Source organism: Triticum urartu, chromosome 2A, assembly GCF_056163025.1.
Source record: "Triticum urartu cultivar PI428250 chromosome 2A, HENAU_Tu73, whole genome shotgun sequence".
In the NCBI taxonomy this organism is placed as follows: domain Eukaryota; kingdom Viridiplantae; phylum Streptophyta; class Magnoliopsida; order Poales; family Poaceae; genus Triticum; species Triticum urartu.
Window position 1 is genome coordinate 397813045 of NC_141874.1, and position 14390 is coordinate 397827434.

Genomic DNA, 14390 nt, shown 5'->3' on the forward strand with positions numbered 1-14390 from the left:
CAGAACAACACCCTCTTGCCATCGCCCACATTGATCTTAACAAGACTATTGAACACAAGCCTGGCCTTTGCATCCTCTGTCATAGGAATACCGTGCCAAGGTCTAGATGAGTCAGACCTGCGTAACCATTCCCACCGCACACGCAGCGCAATCTCCTGCACGCGTAGATCTCGGAATCCTAGGCCGCCAAAACATGTTGTACGGCACACCGTGTCCCAAGCCACAAGGCATTGCCAGCCATTTACCTTGTCTTTGTCGGCCCAAAAGAACGCCCTCATCCATTTCTTCATGTCTTCAAAGACCCATCCAGGGGCATCAAGCACCATGAGCTGATGTACCGGCCTTGCAGAGACAACTGATTTGGCAAGGATCAATCTTCCAGACCTCTGAATCAACCCTCTTTGCCATGTAGGTACCACCTTCCTGACTTGATCGAGCAACGGTTGCCAGTCCGTACGTCCCAATTGGTGGATCGCGAGCGGGATTCCAAGGTATTTGCAAGGGAATGCGCCTAGCTGACATTGCAGCACTGCCCTCGTTCTATGCCTATCCTCCTCTGATCCGCTTATCAAAATCGCAGCCGATTTTGTGAAATTGATCCTTAAGCCTGAAGCTTCACCAAAAACCTCCGACGGCTCCTTTACGCAATACAGATCTTGCACTGAAGGCTTCACAAACATCGCTACGTCGTCAGCATAAACCGATAGCCTCTGCATTGGCTCGATCCCTCTAAAGGAGCTGATGACACCCTCGGTCGTGGTTGTGTTGATGAGGGAAGAGAGAGTGTCCATGGCGATCACAAAAAGCATAGGGGAGACGGGGTCCCCTTGCCTTAGACCCTGAGCGTGGTAGATGATGCTTCCTGGGACTCCGTTGAAAATGATCCTGGTGCTCACCGTGGATAGCAACGTAGTCACCCAACTAACCCATCTCCATACGAACCCTCGTGCCCTTAGTACTGAAGGAAATATTCCCTAGAGGCAATAATAAAGTTATTATTTATTTCCTTACTTCATGATAAATGTTTATTATTCATGCTAGAATTGTATTAACCGGAAACATAATACATGTGTAGATACATAGACAAACAGAGTGTCACTAGTATGCCTCTACTTGACTACCTTGTTGATCAAAGATGGTTATGTTTCCTAACCATAGACATGAGTTGTCATTTGATAAACGGGATCACATCATTAGGAGAATGATGTGATTGACTTGACCCATTCCGTTAGCTTAGCACTTGATCATTTTAGTTTACTGCTATTGCTTTCTTCATGACTTATACATGTTCCTATAACTATGAGATTATGCAACTCCCGATTACCGGAGGAACACTTTGTGTGCTACCAAATGTCACAACGTAACTAGGTGATTATAAAGGTGCTCTACAGGTGTCTCCGATGGTACTTGTTGAGTTGGCATAGATCGAGATTAGGATTTGTCACTCCGATTGTCGAAGAGGTATCTCCGGTCCCTCTCGGTAATGCACATCACTATAAGCCTTGCAAGCAATGCAACTAAAGAGTTAGTTGCGGGATGATGCATTACGGAAACGAGTAAAGAGACTTGCTGGTAACGATATTGAACTAGGTATTGAGATACCGACGATCGAATCTTGGGCAAGTAACATACCGATGACAAAGGGAACAACGTATGTTGTTATGCGGTTTGACCGATAAAGATCTTCGTAGAATATGTAGGAACCAATATGAGCATCCAAGTTCAGCTATTGGTTATTGACCGGAGACGACTCTCAGTCATGTCTACATAGTTCTCGAACCCGTAGGGTCCGCACGCTTAAAGTTCGGTGACGATCGGTATTATGAGTTTATGTGTTTTTATGTACCGAAGGTAGTTCGGAGTCCTGGATGTGATCACGGACATGACGAGGAGTCTCGAAATGGTCGAGACGTAAAGATTGATATATTGGACGGCTATATTCAGACACCGTAAGTGTTCCGGATGATTTCAGAGAAAACCGGAGCGCGGGAGGGGTTACCGGAACCCCCCGGGGAAGTATTGGGCCTTAGTGGGCCTGAGGGGAGAGAGAGGGCTGCAGCCCAGGAGGTGGTGCGCACCCTCCCATGGGGAGTCCGAATTGGAATAGGGGAGGGGCACGCAGCCCCTCTTTCCCTCTCCCTCTCCCTCTCTTTCCTTCCCCCTTTCCTCTTCCTAGTTGGACTAGGAAAGGATGAATCCTCTTCCTAGTAGGAAGAGGATTCCTCCTCTCCTTGGGGCGCACCAAGGCTGGCCGGCCTCCCCCCTTGCTCCTTTATATACGGGGGGTGGGGGGCACCCAAAGACACACAAGTTGATTGTTCCAAGTGAAAGAACGAGGATGTCGCCTAGAGGGGGGTGAATAGGCGCTTTGAAATAATTACGGTTTAGGCTTGAACAAATGCGGAATAAACCTAGCTGTCAAGCACAAAACCAATAACAACTAGGCTCACCTATGTGCACCACAAACTTATGCTAATCAAGAAAAACTACTAGGTGATATCAAGATATATGACACGAAACAATATGGCTATCACAAAGTAAAGTGCATAAGTAAAGGGCTCGGGTAAGAGATAACCGAGGCACGCGGAGACGACGATGTATCCCGAAGTTCACACCCTTGCGGATGCTAATCTCCGTTTGGAGCAGTGTGGAGGCACAATGCTCCCCAATAAGCCACTAGGGCCACAGTAATCTCCTCACGCCCTCGCACAATGCAAGATCTCGTGATTCCACTAAGGGACCCTTGAGGGCGGTCACCGAACCCGTACAAATGGCAACCCTTGGGGGTTACCGAACCCGTACACTTTGGCAACCCTTGGGGGCGGTCACCGGAACCCGTCATATTTCTCGGGGCGATCTCCACAACCTAATTGGAGACCCTGATGCTTGCTCGGAGCTTTACACCACAATGATTGAGCTCTGAACACCACCAACCGTCTAGGGCGCCCAAGCACCCAATAGGAACAAGCTCAAAGGTACCAAGCACCAAGAGTAATAAGCTTCTCAACTTGTAACTTACACATATCACCATGGAGAACTCAAACCGATGCACCAAATGCAATGGCAAGGGCACACGGAGTGCCCAAGTCCTTCTCTCTCAAATCCCACCGAAGCAACTAATGCTAGGGAGGAAAATGAGAGGAAGAACAAGAAAGAGAACACCAAGAAATCCAAGATCTAGATCCAAGGGGTTCCCCTCACATAGAGGAGAAAGTGATTGGTGGAAATGTGGATCTAGATCTCCTCTCTCTTTTCCCTCAAAAACTAGAAAGAATGCATGGAGGGATTGAGAGTTAGCAAGCTCGAAGAAGGTCAACAATGGGGGAAGAACACGAGCTCAAAAGATAAGGTTCAATGGGGAAGAAGACCCCCTTTTATAGGACCTCCCGAATCCAACCGTTATGTGCTCAGTTTGCGTACTAGCGGTACTAACTCAATGCAACCATTAGTCCATAGAGAATGTCATCAATTACCAAAACCACACATGGGGGCACCGCATGTCCTTTCAATCTCCCCCATTTTGGTAATTGATGACAATCACTTTCAAGAGAGTTTAATTATGCATCACCATGCAATGAAACAACCAATGATGCAGGAGAATGAGATGCGAATGATTAGGAACAAAACCAAAGCAAGGAGAAGACTCTGAAAACCTTCTCCACAAAACTCTCTGAAACTTCTCCCCTATTGGCATCGATTGCCAAAATGGGCGAAAAGCTTAGAAGGCCAATATAAAAAGTGTTCCTCCATAAATTGTGTATTTATCAAAAAGATAGTGGAATGCCATACACATATTCAAAGGTAAATACTTGGAGGAGCACAAACTATATTGAGGCACATAGATTGCTAAAGAAATATATGCCACAAGGACATAAGAAAGAGAGACACAAGCAATCAAGCAATCAAAAGATACCAATTTAAGCAAGCAATCAAAGGATATCAATTGAACCAACTAGACCAAAGATCCTACGAGCCACATGAATAAAGGATATTATGATATGAGCAAAGAAGTGTTCTAAGGAAACTAGAGAAGCTCCCCATGATTTGTGCACACATAAGAATTTTTGTATTTGGATACAAAGTGCACAAAATAGGATCATAGCTCCCCCAAAATCAATAGAAACTTACAACAAGTGCAAGTGAGCAAATAGGAAACTAAGCCTAGTACTTGCAACAAACACATGGTTGAGCAACAAATGAAAGAGGCAACTTAAGAATGGGCTCAACCAAAATGATGTGTGTGAGTCAAGGAAATGCACTTGAGAAGACTAATGTACGGATGCGCATTAAGCATCAATAAAGTCTTGAAAGAATGAGGCAACATGGTGAAAGGCCTATCATTCCCACACACAACAAGTAAATGGGTTCACAAGCTTACTAATAAGCATATAAAGAACTTATGCTTGTGACAACCCGTGGTGAAGATAGAAGATGAAAGCCTCATCAAGACGAGGGATACCAATTAAGATGGCAAAATCCTTGTAAAGATAAGCATGAGGAAAATAATCTTCACCACACAAGAGTGCATCAAGATGCAACGAGATAAGACACACACTCAGGGCAAAAGCTTTCATAGAGCCACCAAAGAAATAACATAAGAAAGACAAGGTGGATGTGAAAGAAAGGATATCAACTAGATATGCAACTTCTCTCAAGTGTATAAGATTCTAGGTAGATGAAATCATGATGATATATATCTACAAAGAAGGATATACACATGAAATAGTTACAAAAAGGAAAGAACAAGATATCCACAAGGAAATCATAAATATACCAATAAGATATTTGCTTGAAAGCATAACACATGGCTAGATATGGTCTTATTGTATATAAATAAATTCCTACTACACAACCATCAAAGACATCACAACTAGCAACATGAGATCATCGTTGAGATGCTTTGAGAAAGGAAACAAGTGTCACAAGATGGAATGAATATCATGCCAAGATGCAACCTACACAAGGTTGAATGCAAGAAAAGAATGCATGAATAGATACTTGTTACCGAGATATCATTGGAAGGATGTAAAAGAAACCAATTGAAGGTAATAGATAGTAGTTCATTAAGCATCCTAGCTTGACTCCAATAAGCACATGGTGACACCACCTTCCTTGTGAGTGAGCCTAGCATCCAATGCATCTCCAATTGTTCCTAGAACAACAACACAAACAAAATGGTACCCAAACTCATTGGGACCAAAGAGTTAGAAACACCAACAATACATAGGACAAATTCCACATAAATATGTGCATATAGATATGAAGTAGAATTTCATGCACATCTCATTCAATTTGAGACTTGGTGGAGTTTCCCCTATATATTGGGTCAAAAATAAAGCATGCCAAAGATACTACATGAAGTTAATATGCATGCTCAATACTCTCAAGAACCGATACCAATTGACAAAGAAATACCAAGGAAGAAGAGATACCAACTGAATAAAACATCACTTGGAGGATATCCATTGAAAGATACATCAAGGAATGAGACATCCATTGATACACTCAAAATAAAAGATATCAAACTCCCAAAGGAGAGGATGGTTCCAAACAAACCAAGCTCTCTACAAAGTTTCATGATGGCACAAGTACCAAAACCAAAATGGCTTGCCTTCCACCAACACACACTTGATAAGGATCGCAAGAGTGTTTTATAGAAAATAGGATAGCTCCCCAAGACTAGTGCGTTATAGAGAATTTGCATTTGAATACAAAATGCACAAGTTGGGATCACCACTTTCACTATATCTAGAAAACACTAGACAAGATCAAGAAATAAACAAGATCCACAAGTGGTATGGAAGACAAAGCTGGTTAATACAATCTTTGGCAAGAGAAAAGGCAAATAAAAGCAAAATCCAATGTAAAGATGATCAATAATTTCTACCACACATAAGAGAGTACCCATTGTCAAAAGACAAGAAGTATTTGAAATAATTCCCGGTGGTAGATAGCAAGGATATCCAACATCATCTTTACACCAAACATAACCAAATTGCAACTTGTAGAGCTAACATGCCACCTAGGAACAAGATAATCTACAATATCAACACTAGGTGACAATATCTCAAATGTACACATTTTCTAGGCTAGTAATATACATAGCATATTACTCCCCCATAATGTGATACCAATTCAAGATAGACAAGAGGCAATTAAAAGGATCCAACAAGAGATAATTAATGGACTACTTAGAGTTTGAATTTCTCATGAGAAGACATACCATGTAGGGACTAGATAATCTTGTAATATCAATACTAAGTGGTATTACCCATGTACCCACCTTTATAGGATTGTGAAGTGCACAAAAGCACATCACTTCCCCATAATGGGATATTCCATTAATCTCTCACAAGAGCCAACTAAGATATGACCAAGATGCACAAAGGCTCAACGAACGACACACATGCACATGATGTGTAAACCAACATACACAAAAGCACTTTGGAGACACATCATATACAAACACATGCAAGGAACAAAACCAAAACATGCAAGGGGGCAAGTAACTTCTAATGTAAGCAATTTAAGTACAAGTTACTGCAAGGAGGAACATTGGATATAAGATAGAAACTTGATAATCCGAATGACTTGGCTTGAGAAAATATGAATGGTGAAAACCCCCTTAATTCTTCATAATGTAGCCAAGTCTCCAATGCCCTCCATAGACACCTATTGGTCAAGTTTGAGCTAGTTGGTCCCCAACCAAGTTGGGTCCAAGGAGGTTAGTCATAATAGGCTTGGCTACCCAAATGGTTCTTTGCTTGAAACCACTTTGAGTACCAACAAACTTGGCAAACACATTACCACCCTTATCCTTCCCAAGAGTATAGATATCATCAATGATAATTGGGTTGGATAAGTTACCACTAGTGCATGAGGAGGCAAGGTGACCTTTATCACAACATAGGTAGCAACGTATACTCTTCACTTTCTTCTCACTTGATTTCTCAACTTGAGAAGCACTAGCTTGAGGTTTCTTGGGAAGAGGCCTTTCTTCAACTTGAGGTTGAGCATGAGAATGAACTTGTGGCCGCTTCCCTTGTTGCTTGTCACTAATGGCCTTCTTCTTCAAAGGGCAAGATCTAACATGATGTCCTTCAATTTTGCACTTGAAGCAAATGATCTTGACCGAATTCTTGACTTGTTTTTGGCCCTTCTTCTTGTTGCTCTTGGACTTCTTCTTCTTATTGGAGTTGAATCCAAGTCCACCTTTGTCATTGGGGGATTTTTGCACACTCAAGATACTGCTGAGTGTGGCCTTCCCTTCATGACACTTTTCCAAGTCTTTCTTCAAAGAAGTGACTTGGGCCTTGAGCTCTTTGATTTCCTCTACATGGTTAGTCTCAACACAAAGTACTAGAGGAAGTATAAGCTTCATCGTTAGAGCAACAAGTCAAGGAAAGCAATTCATCACAAGATGTACCAACATTGTGAGTAGATGAATTACAAGGACTAGCACATAGCAATATAGCATTTTGACTAGAAGTAGTGCTAGTATACACATGAGGCTCACTAGATGTTACCTTGGCAAGCATGGCCTCATGAGCCATCTTTAGCACATTATGGGATACTAGAAGATCATCATGAGAGTTTGAGAGCTTTTCATGACTTTCTTCCAATTTCCCATATTTGCTAGATAGCAACTCAAGTTGAGCCCGTAGCTCAACATTCTCCTTAAAAATGGATGCTTCACATGTAATAGAGTTAGTAGCACAAGCATCATCAATAATAGCAAGAGGAGAAGGCAACTTTACAAGCTCTTTTGAATATGAGGCTTTAAGTTGTGCATGAGACTCGATGAGTTTGATGAGCTCACCCTTGATGACCCTTGAGCCATTTTCGAGGTGCTCAAAATCCTCAAGGAGTCTAGCATGAGCAACTTCAAGCTTAGCATTTTTCGTTTCAAAAACATTGGCCACCTCAAGAGCTCTATCATGAGATTCCTTCACTCTAGATAATTCTAGAGCAAAAGTCTCCTCAAGAGATTCCTTGGTGGTTTGTTCAAGTTCAAAAGCTTGAGAGAGGTCCGCAATCTCATTAGCGTAATCACGCTCATGACCTTCCATTTTATCAATGGTGACCTCATGCTCCTCAAGGCGAGATTCCAACTCATCAATATATTTCTTGCCCTCAATAGCAATAGACATGCTTTCCATGAAGTTGGAACGAGCAATGTTATTCTTAAGAAGAGCTTTAAAAATCATTTCCCCCTTAATTTTTAAGGAGGCAACATCATCATTCTCTTCATCATAATCAACATCATCATCACTCTTGTCATCAACAATATCATCACAAGATATCTTGGGATTCAAAGTGGGAGATACCTTTGAAGCCTTAGCCATAAGGCAAAACGCAATCGATGATGATGTAGGATGCCTTGAGGCACCTTTCAAGATCACATCTTGTTCCATGGGGTGTTGGATTTCCTCTACATTGTTAGCACAACGATTCGAGGAAATAGATGCATTTTTATCATGACAACAAGATATAGCAAGCACATCATTATGAGATTTAGTAAAGTAATTTCTACATGATATGCAAGGACTATCAACACAAGCATGTGAAACATTTAGAGAGCTAGAAGTGTTGAAGTCCAAAGATGGAGCATTGCAATAAGGTAGTAATGAGGAATCATCAACGATAAGCACACTATCATCATTGCAATGAACACCACTACTCACCATATCATTACCTTGTGGCAATCCACATGTAGGTGAAGTAGAAGAAGTTGAGAAAGCAACACGGCCGGAGGTGGAGGGAGAACAATCATCCCCACAAAACTTGGACACTCCATGTTTATCTTGAAGCTTTGTCCACAACTCATGAGCATCCCGAAACGGCATGAGTTGAAAAATAACTACATTGCTCAAAGCATCGAAAAGCACATTAGAAGCTTGAGCATTAAGATAAGAGTTTTTCTCATCCTCTAAAGATAATCTTCGGGGATTCTTTGGAGGAGAAAAACCCATATCTACAATTCTCTCTAAATTTGGGTCCATGACCCTAAAGAGATTAAGCATGCGAATTACCCAAACATCAAATTTGTGCCATCGAAACTAAGAGTGTCAGAGAATCCTAAACCCCTAGTCGACATCCTTACTCTCTAGGCGGTTAAGCCCTATAAAGAGAGACGAGGCTCTGATACCAATTGAAAGAACGAGGGTGTCGCCTAGAGGGGGGTGAATAGGCGCTTTAAAATAATTACATTTTAGGCTTGAAAAAATGCGGAATAAACCTAGCTGTCAAGCAAAAAACCTATAATAACTAGGCTCACCTATGTGCACCACAAACTTATGCTAAGCAAGAAAAACTAGTAGGTGATAGCAAGATATATGACACGAAACAATATGGCTATCACAAACTAAAGTGCATAAGTAAAGGGCTCAGGTAAGAGATAACCGAGGCACGCGGAGACGATGATGTATCCCGAAGTTCACACCCTTGCGGATGCTAATCTCCGTTTGGAGCGGTGTGGAGGCACAATGCTCCCCAATAAGCCACTAGGGCCACCGTAATCTCCTCACGCCCTCGCACAATGCAAGATGTCGTGATTCCACTAAGGGACCCTTGAGGGCGGTCACCGAACCCATACAAATGGCAACCCTTGGGGGCGGTCACCGAACCCGTACACTTTGGCAACCCTTGGGGGCGGTCACCGGAACCCGTCAAATTGCTCGGGGCGATCTCCACAACCTAATTGGAGACCCCAATGCTTGCTCAGAGCTTTACACCACAATGATTGAGCTCGGAACACCACCAACCATCTAGGGCGCCCAAGCACCCAAGAGGAACAAGCTCAAAGGTATCAAGCACCCAAGAGTAATAAGCTTCTCAACTTGTAACTTACACGTATCACCGCGGAGAACTCAAACCGATGCACCAAATGCAATGGCAAGGGCACACGGAGTGCCCAAGTCCTTCTCTCTCAAATCGCACCGAAGCAACTAATGCTAGGGATGAAAATGAGAGGAAGAACAAGAAAGATAACACCAAGAAATCCAAGATCTAGATCCAAGGGGTTCCCCTCACATAGAGGAGAAAGTGATTGGTGGAAATGTGGATCTAGATCTCCTCTCTCTTTTCCCTCAAAAACTAGCAAGAATGCATGGAGGGATTGAGAGTTAGCAAGCTCGAAGAAGGTCAACAATGGGGGAAGAACATGAGCTCAAAATATAAGGTTCAATGGGGAAGAAGACCCCCTTTTATAGGACCTCCCGAATCCAACCGTTATGTGCTCAGGTTGCGTACTAGCGGTACTAATGCTTGGAGGAGCGGTACTACCGCTTAGCACGGGCAAAACAACCCAACGAGAGAGAAAAACATGAGCTGTAGTTCTGCCAGAGAGGTAGTACCACTCTGGGGAGAGGTAGTACCGCTTACTGCTTCTAAGAGGTACCACCGCTCGGGTGGAGAGGTAGTACCGTTCACTGCATATAAGAGGTACTACCGCTCAGGTGGAGAGGTAGTACCGCTTACCGCTTATAAGAGGTACTACCGCGAAACTCGACACGAAAAAGGCACATCCCCAGAAGCAGCGGTACTACGCATGGCACAGGGCCGCGGTATTGCCTCTTACAAGCGGTACTACCGGTCTAGAGAGCAGTACTACCGCTTGAGGCTTTCAAGAACACAATAGAGAAAATAGAGGATGCAATAAAGCCTAAACTGCCACAACTTCTGCATGTGATCTCCGAATTGAGCAAACTCAAGCTTGTTGGATAGATGACGACAAGTAGCATCCAACAACGAGTGATTATAGTAAGAAGAGGTAGGGGAGGAATGCCAAACAAATGGAGGAGTGAGACCTCAACAGAGAAGAACGGGCATAACCTCCAACATCGAAAACATCATAGAAGATGCAAGTGAACTCCATTTTCGATGAACTCGAGCTTGTCATCAAGATGACCATAAGCTCCAAAACTCACAAAGAGAACCAAACAAGAACCAAGAAAGATGATGCTAGGATGCAATGGTTTGAGCTCTCTACGAATGATACGATCAAGCTACTCATCGAGAGCCCCCCTTGATAGTATGGCAATTGATCATATAACCCGGTCTCCAAACTACCACCATGAGACTGGTAAAATAGAAAACCTATCAAGGGAAAACCTTTGCCTTGCACATAGTCCACTTGAGCTAGATGATGACGACCTTGACTCCCTCAAGTTGGACCACCTATCTTGATTGTGTTGGCTCGATGAAGACTAGTTGATTGCTCCCCCATACTCCACTATGGGTGAGCCACTCTTTGGCACATCTTCACAAGTCCATTGACACCACAATGGACATCAAGCTTCAAGGATGATCTCTTCGTGATGCTCCACTTGAACTTGCATACCGCAATCTTGATGACGATCACCACTTGATGTCATCCTCTCCATGGGTTGTATGATATATTCCTCTTGATGCAAGCCCATGGAAACATACCATACCATGAGATCACTTGATCCCACTTGGTACATCTTCTACGCTTTGTGTGTTGATCAACTTGAATAACTCTTTGTACATAGTCTTGATCAACCTTGAATCTTTCTAACTCTCTTCATTTGGATGATGTTTTGAAGGTATAAATGAATGATCACACCATCTTCTTCTTCTTCAAGACATGCTTGCAATAAGCGCCACACTCACATGACCAATCTTTGGATAATTCCTTAATAGCACCTTGGTCCACACATAAACTCCTTGAAACCAACACATGGACTTCAAGACATGCCTATGGACAAATCCTTCAAATATAACTCAATGCAACCATTAGTCCATAGAGAATGTCATCAATTACCAAAACCACACATGGGGGCACCGCATGTCCTCTTTCACCAAGCCATGTGCGGTGCCCTCCTCCACCATAATCCACCTCGATCATATTGTAGCGGTGCTTAGGCGAAGCCCTGCATCGGTAGCAACATCATTACTGTCATCACGCCGTCGTGCTGACGGAACTCTCCCATGAAGCACTGCTGGATCGGAGTTCGTGGGACTTCATCGAGTTGAACGTGTGCTGAACTCGGAGGTGCCGTGCGTTTGGTACTTGGATCGGTCGGATCGTGAAGACGTTCGACCACATCAACCGTGTTCTCATAACGCTTCCGCTTACGGTCTACGAGGGTACGTGGACGATACTCTCCCCTCTCTTTGCTATGCATCACCATGATCTTGCGTGTGCGTAGGAAAATTTTGAAATTACTACGTTCCCCAACAAGTACCTCCACCAGGAACGGCCAAGATAAGGAGTCGAAAGCTCTAGCAATATCCAACTTGAGAAAGAGACATGGTATCTTGGAGGCGTGGATTTTCCTAGCAACCTGCCAGACCAGCAGGTAATTATCGTGGATGCTCCGCCCTTTGATGAAGGCGGACTGATTGATGCTGACTACTTCATGCATGCGCTTCCTAGCTCTCGTGGCCATCAGCTTCGCGAACAGCTTGGCAAAGCTGCGGGGGAGGCTAATGGACATGTAGTCCTTAACGTCTAGAGCCTCTGGAGATTTGGGGATGAGAACGATATGAGCTTTGTTGAGTTTGCCGAACCCCCCGCAATCGCCAACAAACAGCTTAAGCAGCGCTGCCATGATATCAGACTTGATGACATGCCAGGCTTTGAGGTAGAAAAGCCCAATGAAGCCGTCCAGCCCAGACGCACGATACTGCGGCAATTCTTTGATCACATGCCAAACTTCCTCCTCTGTAAAAATCCCTTCCAGATCTGAAAGATCAAGCTCCGACATGCCCAGAAGGTCCAGCTCCAACGAGTGTCCTCTAGCGCTGGCCTTTCCCAAGATGTTGTTGTACATCTGCAAACACGTCCATGATTTTGTCCTGATCCGTGATAATCTTCGTGCCTTGCCTGATCTTGGGTATGAAGTTTTTTGACCTTCTGTCATTGGCCACTGCTTGGAACAACTTAGTGTTCGCATCTCCCTCCCGCAACCATCTAATCCACAATCTTTGGCAGTCAATGGTCCTCTCTAGGGACGCCAAACCCAGCAAGGCCAACTTTAGCGTTCTCCACAATCAGCACTCCATGTCGGTTAAGATCCTTACTTCTTGCACCTGGTCGAATCTGAAAATGATCCAATTCGCTACGGCCATCAGGGTCTTGATGTTGCCCGACTTGCGTTGGCCCCAAGCTTGAAGATAGGTAGCCATGTTACAGAATAAAGCATCCAAGCGTTTGAAAGGGTCTACGATCTCCTCATCGCATGCCCAAGCCTCGTAGACGGCTTCGTCGAAACCCTCCAATTTAGTCCAGTGCACCTCAAAGCGGAGTCGCTTTTTGTGATACATGTGGACACTCCTTGACAGATGCAATGGCACATGGTCCAACATGCTGGAGAACCCCCTCAACAAACTTTCAATCTATTTGTCTTTGGTAGTACAAAGAATAAAAAAAGTAATAAAAAATTACAATCATGTATGTGGACCACCTAGCGACGACTACAAGCACTAGAGCGAGCCGAAGGGGCGCCGTTGTCATCGCCCCTCCCTCACAGGTGCCGGGCAAACCTTGTTGTAGTAGACAGCCGGGAAACCGTTGTGCTAAAGCCTAATAAGACTAGCGCCCCAGAACAGTAACCATCACCGATGAAGAAAGTCATAGATCAGAAGGATCAAGCCAACACATTAAGCATTAAGGGACAATTCTTTTTGACTCGATTATCAAGAATCATGGTCTGGAAAATCAAAATTGTAAAAAAAACTCATTTCTTTCTCAGGAATTGTCTAGAATCATCCAAAATCGTAGTGTATTTTAGAATCGTCAAAAGTTGACAATTTTGGCGATTCCCACGAGACCCTTAAAAATGATTCATTTTTAATGTCTATCCCTATAGGACATCATAATTATGACCGAAATGTCACTCGGGCCTAAAATGAGCCTATCCGGCGAAAAGCCCCATGTCCACCCCTACTCTCGTTCGTCCCTAGCCACAAGTGTTGGGGAATGTAGTAATTTCAAAAAAATTCCTACACACACGCAAGTTCATGGTGATGCATAGCAACGAGAGGGGAGAGTGTTGTCTACGTACCCTCGTAGACCGAAAGCGGAAGCGTTATAACAACGCGGTTGATGTAGTCGTACGTCTTCACGGCCCGACCGATCAAGCACCGAAACTACGGCACTTCTGAGTTCTAGCACACGTTCAGCTCGATGACGATCCCCGGACTCCGATCCAGCAGAATGTCGGGGAAGAGTTCCATCAGCACGACAGCGTGGTGACGATCTTGATGTTCTACCATTGCAGGGCTTCGCCTAAGCACCACTACAATATTATCGAGGATTATGGTGGAGGGGGGCACCGCACACGGCTAAGAGATCAATGATCAATTGTTGTGTCTAGAGGTGCCCCTGCCCCTGTATATAAAGGAGCAAGGGGGGAGGCGGCCGG